The 14,428-nt window shown below is 44.7% G+C and overlaps 3 non-coding genes across 3 annotated transcripts; all 3 read left to right on the top strand.

Moving 5' to 3' along the window:
- The first annotated feature begins 720 nt into the window (after nt 1–720).
- Nucleotides 721–793, top strand: Trnak-cuu (transfer RNA lysine (anticodon CUU)). Its single transcript has one exon. It is a non-coding gene; the product is annotated as a tRNA-Lys (tRNA).
- A 1,427-nt stretch (nt 794–2,220) lies between these two features.
- On the top strand, nt 2,221–2,293 carry Trnak-cuu (transfer RNA lysine (anticodon CUU)). The gene has a single exon. It is a non-coding gene; the product is annotated as a tRNA-Lys (tRNA).
- Nucleotides 2,294–14,355: 12,062 nt separating this feature from the next.
- Nucleotides 14,356–14,428, top strand: Trnak-cuu (transfer RNA lysine (anticodon CUU)). The gene has a single exon. It is a non-coding gene; the product is annotated as a tRNA-Lys (tRNA).

Raw genomic sequence — 14,428 nt, 5'->3', positions numbered from 1 at the left:
CCTGCCTTCGATTCCGTATGCACAAAGTGTGTGGTCTTGTTTCCCAGTCTATATTTGGTCGGTCACGTAAGAGGTTGAATGTAACGAATGGGTGGGAAAGAGCAAGGGCAGCGGCTGTGTAGAACGAAAACACAAATTATCAGGGGTGTGAGCGTTTCGAGATGAGTCATATACAAGTTGCACTTGGTCGTCAGTGACTGTGTGGCCTAACGGATAAGGCGTTAGACTTCGGATCTCAAGATTACAGTTTCGAATGCTGTCACGCTCGTGTTTTATCACTTCTGAAAAAGAAACATACCGTTTTAATGTAGCATTTGAGCAGTACGAAACCGTCTGAATGTTGCTGTTGACCATTTTCTGCTTGGAGATGCTCTTGAGCTTGAAACACACACTACAAGACCGGTGTTAACTAGCGAAATGGTCGGCAGAGTGCCGTCACCGCGAGTTTCCACTGGCACTTGCACATCTAAAACAACGTCGGAAAGTAACTCGTTCGCCTTTTGAGTCACATCAAGTATGAGTGTTAATTTTGACGCCACTAGCTCTGCAGGTTGTCATGCAATTCCTTTACCTCTCAGAAATGATTATGAAATAAAAGTGAAGTACGTGACGAGTGTGACGTTAGGAAAACATTAGGCAGCATAGAGAGATTCTGTATGGGACCACCCAACCCAGACGAGTACTGTGTGACGTGCTTCCCGGCAGGTATTCAACGAAGCAGCCCAGCTAGCTCAGTCGGTAGAGCATCAGACTCTTAATCTCAGGGTCGTGGGTTCGAGCCCCACGCTGGGAGGAACGGAATTTTTTCCGCTGCAGATGTAAATTACCGTTTTTCTGATTAACGTGATGTAATGGAAATAGCAACTTTAAACTTTGCCTACGTCTCTGTCAGTCGCAAGGAAACTGTATTTGAAGGTGAAGGTGATTTTGTAGACATGTGTGAAAGACATGTTCTGAAATGCAAGTGTTGTGGTTTGGAGAGGACATCGGTTACGTGTCAGATGTGTAGCCAAGCAGTAATGGGTCGCCATAGCTGCAAATATTAGTCGGTAATATGAAGTGTTGTCAGCTGAAGTCTGATGATCCAGACGACCGTAAGGACGAAGTACGCAAAAGTACCGCTAGGCTGCGGCCCTTTAGCTCAGTGGTAGAGCACTGGACTAGTAAACCAAGGGTCGTGAGTTCCATCCTCAAAGGAAGAAAACGAATTTTGGAAATCAGTTGCGCGTCATGGCCGTATAGCAAACAGTATCTGTGATGACGAACAATTAGCGACAATCCTTTTATTAAGAATTACTCTCAGATGTGATTAAGGCGAATGGCGCAGATAAAGCCTTTGCCAAAGCGGTTCAGCATAAGGTGGGACGAGGTAGTCTGAATTACATTTTATAGATGTATTTCTCACATATGTCAGAGCCTCTCGCGGTCGTCGTCGTCGTCGCCGCCGCCGTTGCTGCAGAAGTAGCAAATGGCCATCGTGGCAAATGCGGCGATGCACGCCCTGCCTTCGATTCCGTATGCACAAAGTGTGTGGTCTTGTTTCCCAGTCTATATTTGGTCGGTCACGTAAGAGGTTGAATGTAACGAATGGGTGGGAAAGAGCAAGGGCAGCGGCTGTGTAGAACGAAAACACAAATTATCAGGGGTGTTTGCGTTTCGAGATGAGTCATATACAAGTTGCACTTGGTCGTCAGTGACTGTGTGGCCTAACGGATAAGGCGTTAGACTTCGGATCTCAAGATTACAGTTTCGAATGCTGTCACGCTCGTGTTTTATCACTTCTGAAAAAGAAACATACCGTTTTAATGTAGCATTTGAGCAGTACGAAACCGTCTGAATGTTGCTGTTGACCATTTTCTGCTTGGAGATGCTCTTGAGCTTGAAACACACACTACAAGACCGGTGTTAACTAGCGAAATGGTCGGCAGAGTGCCGTCACCGCGAGTTTCCACTGGCACTTGCACATCTAAAACAACGTCGGAAAGTAACTCGTTCGCCTTTTGAGTCACATCAAGTATGAGTGTTAATTTTGACGCCACTAGCTCTGCAGGTTGTCATGCAATTCCTTTACCTCTCAGAAATGATTATGAAATAAAAGTGAAGTACGTGACGAGTGTGACGTTAGGAAAACATTAGGCAGCATAGAGAGATTCTGTATGGGACCACCCAACCCAGACGAGTACTGTGTGACGTGCTTCCCGGCAAGTATTCAACGAAGCAGCCCAGCTAGCTCAGTCGGTAGAGCATCAGACTCTTAATCTCAGGGTCGTGGGTTCGAGCCCCACGCTGGGAGGAACGGAATTTTTTCCGCTGCAGATGTAAATTACCGTTTTTCTGATTAACGTGATGTAATGGAAATAGCAACTTTAAACTTTGCCTACGTCTCTGTCAGTCGCAAGGAAACTGTATTTGAAGGTGAAGGTGATTTTGTAGACATGTGTGAAAGACATGTTCTGAAATGCAAGTGTTGTGGTTTGGAGAGGACATCGGTTACGTGTCAGATGTGTAGCCAAGCAGTAATGGGTCGCCATAGCTGCAAATATTAGTCGGTAATATGAAGTGTTGTCAGCTGAAGTCTGATGATCCAGACGACCGTAAGGACGAAGTACGCAAAAGTACCGCTAGGCTGCGGCCCTTTAGCTCAGTGGTAGAGCACTGGACTAGTAAACCAAGGGTCGTGAGTTCCATCCTCAAAGGAAGAAAACGAATTTTGGAAATCAGTTGCGCGTCGTGGCCGTATAGCAAACAGTATCTGTGATGACGAACAATTAGCGACAATCCTTTTATTAAGAATTACTCTCAGATGTGATTAAGGCGAATGGCGCAGATAAAGCCTTTGCCAAAGCGGTTCAGCATAAGGTGGGACGAGGTAGTCTGAATTACATTTTATAGATGTATTTCTCACATATGTCAGAGCCTCTCGCGGTCGTCGTCGTCGTCGCCGCCGCCGTTGCTGCAGAAGTAGCAAATGGCCATCGTGGCAAATGCGGCGATGCACGCCCTGCCTTCGATTCCGTATGCACAAAGTGTGTGGTCTTGTTTCCCAGTCTATATTTGGTCGGTCACGTAAGAGGTTGAATGTAACGAATGGGTGGGAAAGAGCAAGGGCAGCGGCTGTGTAGAACGAAAACACAAATTATCAGGGGTGTGAGCGTTTCGAGATGAGTCATATACAAGTTGCACTTGGTCGTCAGTGACTGTGTGGCCTAACGGATATTCTGGCTTTAGCCGTCGCCGCGGTCGGACGTGCTTGTTGTTTACTCCGCGTACGTTAGCGCTATCGCCGGTGTTTGGTGTTTACGTGAAGTTAGCTGTACATTTTCGCTGTTATTTTTTGAGTGGTGTCTCTGATAAGTGTTTTTATAGTGCTTTCGTCCGTTCCACGTTTCGTGCTTCGCCGCAATTTCGGTTGTTGCCGGAATTTCGTCGGAACCGACGACCATGTCTGACACCGTCAGGAAGAATACTTTAGTCTTCTCGTTCGAGAAAGGAACAAGGCCGGTCCAACCCACTGCGCTGGAAATCCACGATTGGCTGACTGAGGTAATCGGTATTAATTCTGACTCTGTTCATACCACGCAATTAGATGCTGAAAAATACTGTGTTTTTGTTAAATTTCTGAACTCAGTGACAGTCGATAAGTTGCTTGCAAAATGGGGTAATTCCGTCGAATTTGTTCATCGAGACGGTTCAAAAAGTAATGTCTCTGTACGAAAAGCTGATATCATGTACACCAATGTCAGGATTTTGAATGTTCCAATTGAAATTGATAATCAGTTGATCAAGGACGCTCTATCTAAATATGGCGAAGTTAAATCTATCTATAACGAAAGATGGTCGAAGCTATACAAGATACAGTGTTTTAATGGCATTAGATCCGTTGAAATGGAGGTGAAAGCCAACATTCCGTCCCATATATCCGTTGCAGGCCATAAAGCACATGTTGTGTATTCTGGTCAGGAGCGCACGTGCAATATTTGCAATGAGACAGGTCATTTCCGACTAGATTGTCCGCGCCGTGTTTTTGTTCTTAGGAACAATCTAACACAGCGTCAAAAACTGACCCTCAGCGATGTCTTACCAAATAGCACTTCCCTTCTTTCGGTTAACGACAGTGGTGCATGTACTTCTGCAGTGCCCGCCATAACTACTACGGAGTTCCCTCCCCTGAGCGTCATTACATCACACCCTTCTGTTCCCGATTGCGATCTCCAGAATAAGAAGCGACCGTTGGAAACGACCGATGACGGCTCGGACGGCGAGTCCGCCCGTAATTCGCCTTCCACCCGCAAGCAGGAGCAGTGTAATGCGGATGTGCTCGAGGAAACAAACAGTACATGTATTGACGTGACGACAGCCGCTGAGGCAACCCGGCCGCTGTCGGCGGCTGAACAGGTACAAACGGTCCATGGAGGGGACGCAGTAACGATTGTCGCGGAGACGGAAGAGGCGCACTCCGAAGCACAAGAGGTGACGGAGCGGAACCCAACTCAAGAACTTACAGACCCACAAACCGCCGACTCAGTCAGTGCTCTGGAGCTAGTGACGGAAGAACAAGGAAATGGCACTCGTAAAAAGGACGCTGTTGAGGCAGCTTCGGTCACAACGGTGGTAAAGATAGACAATCCGAATGACGGCGCGTTGAACCAAGATGTCCGAAGACGCCGACTCAAACCGCTACCTACTCTCAAAGCTTCCCGTAACCAAAGCAAACAACAACCAGCACAAGAGGAAGCGACGGCCAAGAACGTCTTGTATGAAATCATCACGGAAAGACCTAAGGAGCTACCTTCAAGTGACATTAGTGATGCAAAGCCCCTCGGTAAAACTAAAACCCGAGATGTTCGGAATCCTGCACCAAAATGAGGCTGTAAGATGGAAAAAAAAGGGATTTTGTTGAACCAGTTTCATTTCTAATTGTACTACTGTCTTAGTCATATTTCAGAGGAACCAGATGAAGTGTTTACCGAGCTTCAAATACTGACTATTTTTTTAGATGTTTGTTTAAGCAGAGTCGTTTCTCCCTTCTAGGAGCTGCACATCTCTTTTTTTTTATTCATATTTTGTTATCTTTTTAATCACTTATTTACTTTTTATGCAAACTAAATGTCCCAGGCATATACAATTACGACTATCAATATTAACAGGATTACATCCGTGACTAAAGTTACAGCGCTCAAGGATTATTTATATGAGTCAGGGACGGACATTGCTTTCCTACAGGAAGTAGTGCTGACTAATCTTACAGTGCCTGGATATTTGGCGATTTTAAATGTCTCACTTGACACCAACGTCGGTACAGCAATTTTAGTCAGGGAGGGGATTCCTGTCTCGGATATCGAGAGGTTGGACTCCGGCAGAGCGATAGGTATAAAAGTCTTTGGTTCTACCCTTATCAATCTGTATGCCCCTTCTGGCACATCCAATAGAATGGAAAGAGCACAGTTCTATAAAGAAGAAATCATTTATTTATTACGGAAAAACCCAAAAGATCTTATAATAGGCGGTGATTTTAATTGTGTGATAAATAAGAAAGACCAGGTTCCGAATTTTAATAACTGCAGTGAACTGAAGCGTTTCGTCACTGTTTTACAGCTTAAAGATGCTTGGGAAATAATGTATCCCACTTAGGTGGCATTTACATTCCTAGGTCCTCACTCACGTAGCAGGATCGACAGACTCTACATATCGCAAAGTCTAGTTAGCTCCTTCATTAAAGCAGAGACGATTCCAGTTTACTTTTCTGATCATAGCTCCGTGCTAGCTTCCATCAACCTTACTGCGCAACCCACTCGCCGTTTTAGAAGTTCATGGCACCTTAATACGTCACTGATGCAGGACGACGGATTAGAAGAAAGTTTGACAGAAGCGTGGGCATTGTGCCTCCGCTCTGCAGATAGACACGTCTCAGTACTAGACTGGTGGTGCAACAGGGCAAAGCCTAAACTGAGAAAAGTTCTCATCCAGTATAGTGTACAACGATCGAAAGACTTGAAAAATTCCATCGAATTTTATTATACCATGCTGCGAAATTTATATGAGCAGGCAAACACTTCCAACGTCCGTCTGGCAGATATCAAGCAAACTAAGGCCAAATTGCTCAGTCTTAAAAGACAGCAGATGGAGGGTCTGAAATTAAAATCCAAGGCTAAGACAGTCGTGGAGGATGAACATGCTTCCTTGTACCATCTACTGAAGCACGAAAGAAACAGGAGACGCACCTTCATTGATGGACTTCAGTCTGAAACTGGCGAGACACTCACGACTCAGAGAGACATCGTCAATGCAGTGCACAAATATTACGAAGACCTATACACTGCCAACCCGGTATGTGAAGAGTCCTTCGATGAGTTCCTTAGTTACATAGCTCCACAGGTCTCGGACGAGGAAAATGAAGACCTTCTCGTTGAGTGTACTAACGAAGATATCCACAGAATCATCTGCAAATCTCCTCTGAGGAAATCGCCGGGACCGGATGGTTTGCCTGTTGAATTTTATAAACGATACTGGCCACTGATTGGTGACATGTTTACCCGAATGACGAACGAGGTGCTTCAGGGAAAGCATTTACCTGCTGTTTTTAAAGAGAGCACAATAGTACTAATCCCAAAAAATGCTGCAAAAAGAAACCTCAACAACTTTCGTCCTATCTCCCTGTTAAACTCTGATTATAAAATAATCGGCAGAATTTTAAACAACAGACTCTCTCAGTTGGCCAAAAAGATAGTAAGTCCATACCAGTCCTGTGTGCCTACCAAGAGCATTTTCAAAAGCATAGCTGAATATAGAGATATAATTGCCATCACTGCTGTGACCACCATAAAATGTGCTATCATATTTATTGACTTCCAGAAAGCATTTGATCGTGTGGATCATAGATTCCTTAGTGCCACACTGAACAAAATAGGTTTTAATGAGCGAGTCGTAAGTGTGATCAGCAATGTTGCAACAGGCATCAGCGCTTGTATATCAGTTAACTGCCAGAGGACAAAGCAGATTCAGATCAGGCGCGGCGTTCCTCAAGGAAGCCCCCTCTCCATGTTCCTATTCGTGCTTTCATTAGAACCTTTCCTCCGCAGTGTTCATGCCACTCTAACTGGCATCACATTATCTGGTCACCGAACAGTCATAAACGCCTATGCCGATGATGTCGGAGTCGTCCTGCGAAATCCCGACGACATTTTGAAATTGGAAACGCTAATTAAAAAGTACTGTAGAGTCTCCGGAGCAGGTGTCAACGCAAACAAAAGCAAACTCCTAAACCTGCGGGGTTTTCAACATACCACCTTAGCCTGGGCCACAATGGTCACCCAATGCAAAGCACTAGGAATAACACTGACACCTTGTCCGTTAAAAATGGCAGCTATCAATTGGAGAAATACGTCGGGACAACTTCTTGGAACAACAAGAGAAAACCTCCACCGTAACTTGAACCAAGTTCAGAGGGTGATTTTCATTAACCACTGCATTCTCTCCAGGAGTTACTTTATAGCACAGATCTTCCCACTACCGAAAATGATTGGAAAAAAGATAATGTCCACCATTGCCAGCTATCTTTGGAGAGGGGATATATTCAGAGTCGACGCAAAAACTGCGACCTTAGATCCCAGGAATGGAGGTTTGGGGTTAGTTGACATCAGAAATAAGGCGTCTGCGCTTTTTATAAAAAGGACCGCCACTATCCTTAGCGACCAAGCTGATAGCATTACAACTAAATTATTTGAAGTTGTCAGGCCTGCCAGTTTACAGGCGCCGGTGAATGTGCAAAAAATAAATAACCGGCTCCAGTACGTTCGTGTATATTTTGTGGAATTCAGCTATCTCGGCGGTGTCATCATCAACTCACGACGGATCACGGCCCGCGATATTCTGTCCCATCGAAAGAAAATGGAGGGGAGAAACAAATTGGAAAGTAAATACCCACACACTGATTGGGACGCCATATGGAAAAATATTAATATGCGTGGTCTACCATCGGACGTCAAGTCAGCGTGGTATAAAACAGTGAATGAGACCGTAAGCACCAATGAAAGGTTACATGCAATCGGCGTTAGCGACACGAACCTATGTCTCAAATGTAAATTGATCGACACGTTAGTGCACAGATTCACGTGCGGTGGCAATCTACAACTCTGTAATTGGATTAGGGAACAACTGGCTTTTCTTACGAGATCTTCGGTGGAAAATTTTCCCCCTGTTACATTCCTCAGGCCTCAGACTTGCTATTTTCCAGCAGCAAAAAACAACTCGGTCCATTGGTTAATGGGACACTATGTGAATTACGTAATTAATCACCTGGGAAATGACAATTTTACTGATTTTTACATGTACTTGAAGTGTGCTTTTTATAACGCCCTGAAATATAAAGACCACAAGAAAAACTACGGCAATATGCTTAAAATTGTATTCGAGCGACTGGGCATTGGTTGACAAGCCAACGAGATAAACAAAAATCGTTTATTTAAGCGAAACGACGCTTAAACAAAAACAATTGGGGAGAAGTACACTTTTACAGTTTCATATTACAATCACTTATCTTCTGCTGGCAAAGAAGGCTATTTTGTTTATTGCACAGAAGAAGCCGAAGCCGAAAGCCAGTATCGCAGGGTTAAAGATAAATTGTTTTCTTATACATTCATTTTATGACTGAGAAGGAAGTCTCATTTGTTTCCATGGAAGGGAACATACTTTTTTATTATTATTATTAATCTCAAGAAGGAAAGGAGGCTATGGAATTAGTGCCTTAACATAAAATTCCTTCTTCACATTCCATGAAGATTTTTCTTTTACAATAAAAAAATAACAAACAAACAAAAATAATAATAATAACAATAAAAAAAACTAAACAGAAATTAAAAAAAATAATATACAGGTTCAGGGTCCACAAAAAAAAAAAAAAAGTGGTTAAGGCGTCTGACTAGAAATCAGATTCCCTCTGGGAGCGTAGGTTCGAGTCCTACCGACTGCGTTTCGTTTTTGCGTCAAGACGCGAAGAGCGTCTCCAACGGAACCGTGAAATGGGCAAACACGTGGGAAACATTGCATTCGAGACGCTTGTGAATTTTCCAGTTGGCAAGTGAGTGTCGACAAAACACGAAGCTCCTCTGCTTCAACGTATGAGACGTAAAAGCTGCTGCAATTTGATTTTCATCGTGTGTCAGCTTTCGTCGATAGACAGTTACGAGTCCAGCGTGATGAGTTCGTAGAGAGCATTCAGAGGACGTTTAATTAGTAACAGCTCCATGCAATGATTGCCCAACAAAAATAAAAAAAAAAAAAAAAAAACGGATAAGGCGTCAGACCTCGGATCTGAAGATTACAGGTTCGAATGCTGTCACGCTGGTGTTTTATCACTTCTGAAAAAGAAACATATCGTTTTAATGTAGCATTTGAGCAGTACGAAACCGTCTGAATGTTACTGTTGACCATTTTTTGCTTGGAGGTGCTCTTGAGCTTGAAACACACACAACAAGACCGGTGTTAACTAGCGAAATGGTCGGCAGAGTGCCGACACAGCGAGTTTTGACTGGCACTTGCACATCTAAAACAACGTCGGAAAGTAACTCGTTCGGCTGTTGAGTCACATAAAGTATGTGTGTTAATTTTTACGCCACTAGCTCTGCGTGTTGTCACGCAATTTCTTTACCTCTCAGAAATGATTATGACATAAAAGTGAAGTACATGACGAGTGTGACGTTAGGAAAACATTAGGCTGCATGGAGAGCAACTGTATGGGACCCGCCCAACCGAAACGAGTACTGTGTGACATGCTACCCGGCAGGTATTCACCGCGGTAGCCGGCTAGCTCAGTCGGTAGAGCGTCAGACTCTAAATCCCAGTGTCGTTGGTTCGAGCCACAAGCGGGGCGGAACGGAACTTTGTTCCGCTGCAGATTTAAATTACTGTTTTTCTGATTAACAATATTTAATGCAAATAGCAACTTTTAACTTTGCCAACGTCTCTGTCAGTCGCAAGGAATCTGTATTTCAAGGTGAAGGTGATTTAGTAGACATGTGTGTAAGACATGTTCTGAAATGCAAGTGTTGTTGTTTGGAGAGCACATCGGTTTCGTGTCAGATGTGTAGCCAAGCAGTAATGGGTCGCCATAGCTGCAAATATTAGCCTGTAATATGAAGTGTTGTCAGCTGAAGTCTGATGATGCAGACGACCGTAAGGACGAAGTACCCAAGAGTACCGCTAAGCCGCGCCTTTTAGCTCAGTGGTAGAGCACTGGTCTAACAAACCAGGGGTCGTAAGTTCCATCCTCACGGGAGAAAGTTGAATTTTGGAAATCAGTTGCGCGTCGTGGCTGTATAGCAAACAGTATCTGTGATGACGAACAATTAGCAACAGGCGTTCTTTTAAGAATTACTCTCAGAAGTGATTAAGGCGAATGGCGCAGATAAAGCATTTGCCAAAACGGTACAGCATAAGGTGGGACGAGGCAGTCTGAATTACATTTTACAGATGTATTTCTCACATATCTCAGAGCCTCTCGCGGTCGTCGTCGTCGTCGTCGTCGTCGTCGTCGTCGTCGCCGCCGCCGCTTCTGCAAAGTAGCAAATGGCCATCGTAGCAAATGCGGCGAGGGACGCCCTGCCTTCGATTCCGAATGAACAAAGTGTGTGGTCTTGTTTCTCAATCTATATTTGATCGGTCTCGTAAGAGGTTGAATGTAACGAATGGGTGGGAAAGAGCAAGGGCAGCGGCTGTGTAGAACGAAAACACAAATTATCAGGGGTGTGAGCGTTTCGAGATGAGTCATATACAAGTTGCACTTGGTCGTCAGTGACTGTGTGGCCTAATGGAAAAAAAAAAAAAAAAATAAATAAAAAAAAAAAAAAATGGATAAGGCGTCGGACTTCGGATCTGAAGATTACAGGTTCGAATGCTGTCACGCTCGTGTTTTATCACTTCTGAAAAAGAAACGTATCGTTTTAATGTAGCATTTGAGCAGTACGAAACCGTCTGAATGTTGCTGTTGACCATTTTCTGCTTGGAGATGCTCTTGAGCTTGAAACACACACTACAAGACCGGTGTTAACTAGCGAAATGGTCGGCAGAGTACCGTCACCGCGAGTTTCCACTGGCACTTGCACATCTGAAACAACGTCGGAAAGTAACTCGTTCGCCTTTTGAGTCACATCAAGTATGAGTGTTAATTTTGACGCCACTAGCTCTGCAGGTTTTCATGCAATTCCTTTACCTCTCAGAAATGATTATGAAATAAAAGTGAGGTACGTGACGAGTGTGACGTTAGGAAAACATTAGGCTGCATGGGGAGAAACTGTATGGGACCACCCAACCGAAACGAGTACTGTGTGACGTGCTACCCGGCAGGTATTCACCGCTGCAGCGGGCTAGCTCAGTCGGTAGAGCGTCAGACTCTAAATCCCAGGGTCGTTGGTTCGAGCCACACGCGGGGCGGAATGGAACTTTGTTCCGCTGCAGAAGTATATTACTGTTTTTCTGATTAACAATATTTAATGCAAATAGCAACTTTTAACTTTGCCTACGTCTCTGTCACTCGCAAGGAATCTGTATTTCAAGGTGAAGGTGATTTTGTAGACATGTGTGTAAGACATGTTCTGAAATGCAAGTGTTGTTGTTTGGAGAGCACATCGGTTTCGTGTCAGATGTGTAGCCAAGCAGTAATGGGTCGCCATAGCTGCAAATATTAGTCGGTAATATGAAGTGTTGTCAGCTGAAGGCTGATAATCCAGACGACCGTAAGGACGAAGTACGCAAAAGTACCGCTAGGACGCGGCCCTTTAGCTCAGTGGTAGAGCACTGGACTAGTAAACCAAGGGTCGTGAGTTCCATCCTCAAAGGAAGAAGACCAATTTTGGAAATCAGTTGCGCGTCGTGGCCGTATAGCAAACAGTATCTGTGATGACGAACAATTAGCGACAATCCTTTTATTAAGAATTACTCTCAGATGTGATTAAGGCGAATGGCGCAGATAAAGCCTTTGCCAAAGCGGTTCAGCATAAGGTGAGACGAGGTAGTCTGAATTACATTTTATAGATGTATTTCTCACATATGTCAGAGCCTCTCGCGGTCGTCGTCGTCGTCGCCGCCGCCGTTGCTGCAGAAGTAGCAAATGGCCATCGTGGCAAATGCGGCGATGCACGCCCTGCCTTCGATTCCGTATGCACAAAGTGTGTGGTCTTGTTTCCCAGTCTATATTTGGTCGGTCACGTAAGAGGTTGAATGTAACGAATGGGTGGGAAAGAGCAAGGGCAGCGGCTGTGTAGAACGAAAACACAAATTATCAGGGGTGTGAGCGTTTCGAGATGAGTCATATACAAGTTGCACTTGGTCGTCAGTGACTGTGTGGCCTAACGGATAAGGCGTCAGACTTCGGATCTGAAGATTACAGGTTCGAATGCTGTAACGCTGGTGTTTTATCACTTCTGAAAAAGAAACATGCCGTTTTAATGTAGCATTTGAGCAGTACGAAACCGTCTGAATGTTGCTGTTGACCATTTTTTGCTTGGAGGTGCTCTTGAGCTTGAAACACACACAACAAGACCGGTGTTAACTAGCGAAATGGTCGGCAGAGTGCCGACACCGCGAGTTTTGACTGGCACTTGCACATATAAAACAAGGTCGTAAAGTAACTCGTTTGGCTTTTGAGTCACATAAAGTATGTGTGTTAATTTTGACGCCAGTAGCTCTGCATGTTGTCATGCAATTTCTTTACCTCTCAGAAATGATTATGAAATAAAAGTGAAGTACGTGACGAGTGTGACGTTAGGAAAACATTAGGCTGCATGGGGAGAAACTGTATGGGACCACCCAACCGAAACGAGTACTGTGTGACGTGCTACCCGGCACGTATTCACCGCTGCAGCCGGCTAGCTCAGTCGGTAGAGCGTCAGACTCTAAATCCCAGGGTTGTTGGTTCGAGCCACACGCGGGGCGGAATGGAACTTTGTTCCGCTGCAGATGTATATTACTGTTTTTCTGATTAACAATATTTAATGCAAATAGCAACTTTTAACTTTGCCTACGTCTCTGTCAGTCGCAAGGAATCTGTATTTCAAGGTGAAGGTGATTTTGTAGACATGTGTGTAAGACATGTTCTGAAATGCAAGTGTTGTTGTTTGGAGAGCACATCGGTTTCGTGTCAGATGTGTAGCCAAGCAGTAATGGGTCGCCATAGCTGCAAATATTAGTCGGTAATATGAAGTGTTGTCAGCTGAAGTCTGATGATCCAGACGACCGTAAGGACGAAGTACGCAAAAGTAGCGCTAGGACGCGGCCCTTTAGCTCAGTGGTAGAGCACTGGACTAGTAAACCAAGAGTCGTGAGTTCCATCCTCAAAGGAAGAAGACGAATTTTGGAAATCAGTTGCGCGTCGTGGCCGTATAGCAAACAGTATCTGTGATGACGAACAATTAGCGACATGCCTTTTATTAAGAATTACTCTCAGATGTGATTAAGGCGAATGGCGTAGATAAAGCCTTTGCCAAAGCGGTTCAGCATAAGGTGGGACGAGGTAGTCTGAATTACATTTTATAGATGTATTTCTCACATATGTCAGAACCTCTCGCGGTCGTCGTCGTCGTCGCCGCCGCCGTTGCTGCAGAAGTAGCAAATGGCCATCGTGGCAAATGCGGCGATGCACGCCCTGCCTTCGATTCCGTATGCACAAAGTGTGTGGTCTTGTTTCCCAGTCTATATTTGGTCGGTCACGTAAGAGGTTGAATGTAACGAATGGGTGGGAAAGAGCAAGAGCAGCGGCTGTGTAGAACGAAAACACAAATTATCAGGGGTGTGAGCGTTTCGAGATGAGTCATATACAAGTTGCACTTGGTCGTCAGTGACTGTGTGGCCTAACGGATAAGGCGTCAGGCTTCGGATCTGAAGATTACAGGTTCGAATGCTGTCACGCTCGTGTTTTATCACTTCTGAAAAAGAAACATACCGTTTTAATGTAGCATTTGAGCAGTACGAAACCGTCTGAATGTTGCTGTTGACCATTTTCTGCTTGGAGATGCTCTTGAGCTTGAAACACACACTACAAGACCGGTGTTAACTAGCGAAATGGTCGGCAGAGTGCCGTCACCGCGAGTTTCCACTGGCACTTGCACATCTAAAACAACGTCGGAAAGTAACTCGTTCGCCTTTTGAGTCACATCAAGTATGAGTGTTAATCTTGACGCCACTAGCTCTGCAGGTTGTCATGCAATTCCTTTACCTCTCAGAAATGATTATGAAATAAAAGTGAAGTACGTGACGAGTGTGACGTTAGGAAAACATTAGGCAGCATGGAGAGATTCTGTATGGGACCACCCAACCCAAACGAGTACTGTGTGACGTGCTGCCCGGCAAGTAATCACCCAGGCAGCCCGGCTAACTCAGTCGGTAGAGCATGAGACTCTTAATCTCAGGGTCGTGGGTTCGAGCCCCACGCTGGGTG

This window comes from Schistocerca gregaria, chromosome 8, assembly GCF_023897955.1.
Source record: "Schistocerca gregaria isolate iqSchGreg1 chromosome 8, iqSchGreg1.2, whole genome shotgun sequence".
In the NCBI taxonomy this organism is placed as follows: Eukaryota; Metazoa; Arthropoda; class Insecta; order Orthoptera; family Acrididae; genus Schistocerca; species Schistocerca gregaria.
The sequence above is the reverse complement of the archived record's forward strand: the minus strand, read 5'-3'. Positions and strand labels throughout refer to the sequence as shown.